Below are 2,484 nucleotides of genomic sequence, written 5' to 3' on the forward strand. Positions count from 1 at the left end.
AGAACTCCTTTCTTCTGACTAGTCCCATTGTTCACAGGATTTCTTTCAGAAGTGTACATGAATTGGTTATTTGCAACCATTTCAATCAATTCTTGAGCTTCTGCAGGCGTCTTCTTCAGATGAAGAGATCCTCCAGCAGAGCTATCCAAAGACATCTTGGATAGTTCTGAGAGACCATCATAGAAAATACCTATGATGCTCCATTCAGAAAGCATGTCTGAGGGACATCTTCTGATTAATTGTTTGTATCTTTCCCAAGCTTCATAGAGGGATTCTCCATCCTTCTGTCTGAAGGTTTGGACTTCCACTCTAAGCTTACTCCATCTTGTGGTGGAAAGAACTTTGCCAAGAAGGCATTGACTAGCTTTTCCCAAGAGTCCAGGCTTTCTTTAGGTTGAGAATCCAACCATATTCTAGCTCTGTCTCTTACAGCAAAAGGGAATAGCATCAGTCTATAGACCTCAGGGTCAACCCCATTAGTCTTGACTGTGTCACAGATTTGCAAGAATTCAGCTAAGAACTGATGAGGATCTTCCATTGGAAGTCCATGGAACTTGCAATTCTGTTCCATTAGAGAAACTAATTGAGGCTTAAGCTCAAAGTTTGTTTGCTCCAATGGCAGGGATAGAGATGCTTCCCATAGAAGTTGGGAGTAGGTGCAGTAAAGTCACCCAGCACCTTCCTTGCATTGTTGGCATTGTATTATTTTCGTCTGTCATGGGTTCTTCTTCTTGAAGAATTCGGTCAGGTCCTCAACAGAGAGTTGTGCCTTAGCTTCTCTTAGCTTTCGCTTCAAGGTCCTCTCAGGTTCAGGGTCAGCTTCAACAAGAATGCCTTTGTCTTTGTTCCTGCTCATATGAAAGAGAAGAGAACAAGAAAATATGGAATCCTCTATGTCACAGTATAGAGATTCCTTGAGGTGTCAGAGGAAGAAAAATGAAAGACAGAGGTAGAAAATTCGAACTTATTAAAGAAGATGAAGTTCGAATTTTGTATTAAGGAATAGTGTTAGTCCATAAACAGAAGGATGTGAGAAGAGGAGAAGTAATTTTCGAAAATTAAGTAAAAAAAATTTTGAAAACATTTTGAAAAACACTAATTGATTCTCAAAAACTAAGAATAGAAAAGAATTAAGTGATTTTGAAAAAGATTTGAAATTAGAAATAAAAAAGATATGATTGAAAACTTATTTTGAAAAAGATGTGATTGAAAAATTATGGTTTTTTTTAAAAAAATATGATTGAAAAGATATGATTTGAAAACAATTTTAAAAGATATGATTTGAAAACAATTTTAAAAGATTTGATTTGAAAACAATTTAAAAAGATATGATTTAAAAATTAATGACTTGCCTAACAAGAAAAGATAGATTCAAACATAAAACCTTCCTCAACAGAAAAGGCAAAAAATGTTCAATCAAATCATTAATTGTTAGTAAGTATCTTTGAAAAAGGAAAGAAATTGATTTTGAAAATATTTGATTGAAAAGATATGATTTGAAAAAGATTTGATTTTGAAAAACTTTGAAAACTTGAAAAAAATTGATTTTGAAAACAAAATCTTCCCCCTTTGCCATCCTGGCGTTAAACGCCCAGAATGGTGCACATTCTGGCGTTTAACGCCCAAACTACTACCCTTTTGGGCGTTAAACGCCCAGCCAGGCACCCTGGCTGGCGTTTAAACGCCAGTCTGCCTTCTTCACTGGGCATTTTTGAATGCTCAGCTTTTTCTGTATAATTTCTCTGCAGCATGTTCTGAATCTTCAATTCTTTGTATCATTGACTTGAAAAGACTCAAATAAAAAATATTTTTGGATTTTTAATAATAAGAAATAATCAAAATGCAACTAAAATCAAATAACAATGCATGCAAGACACCAAACTTAGCAGTTTGTATATATGAGAAACAACAAAACACTCAAGTCAATAGAATTCAAAGATCAAAACAGAAATCATCAAGAACAACTTGAAGATTAATGAAGACACATGCAAATTCGAAAAATGCAATAAGAACAGAAACATGCAATTGACACCAAACTTAAAATGAGACTCTAGACTCAAACAAGAAATATTTTTGGTTTTTTATGATTTGTAATTTTTTTTTGGTTTTTTCCGAAAATTAGGTGAAAAGAAAAATAAAGGTATCAAAATTCTTAATGAGAATTCCAGGAATCATGCAATGTTAGTCTAAAGCTTTAGTCTAAAGGAATTAGACATGGCCGGCTAAGCTTCAGCAGGACATTGCATTCAAGAGCTAAATTGATGATGATCAATCAGCTTTGGTGATGATAAGAACATCACCTTGAAACACTAGAATTCATTCTTAAGAATTCTGAAGAAAAATAATACCTAATCTAAGCAACAAGATGAACCGTCAGTTGTCCATACACAAGAACAATCCCCGGCAACGGCGCCAAAAACTTGGTGCACGAAATTGTGATCACTACAACTTCGCACAACTAACCAGCAAGTGCACTGGGTCGTC

General features: G+C 34.7%; 1 non-coding gene across 1 annotated transcript; it reads left to right on the forward strand.

Annotated features, from left to right (window-relative positions):
• The first annotated feature begins 209 nt into the window (after nt 1-209).
• LOC130953096 (small nucleolar RNA R71) lies at nt 210-317 on the forward strand. Its single transcript, XR_009075270.1, has one exon. It is a non-coding gene; the product is annotated as a small nucleolar RNA R71 (small nucleolar RNA).
• Nucleotides 318-2,484: the final 2,167 nt, after the last annotated feature.

Source organism: Arachis stenosperma, chromosome 9 (genome assembly GCF_014773155.1).
Source record: "Arachis stenosperma cultivar V10309 chromosome 9, arast.V10309.gnm1.PFL2, whole genome shotgun sequence".
NCBI lineage: Eukaryota > Viridiplantae > Streptophyta > Magnoliopsida > Fabales > Fabaceae > Arachis > Arachis stenosperma.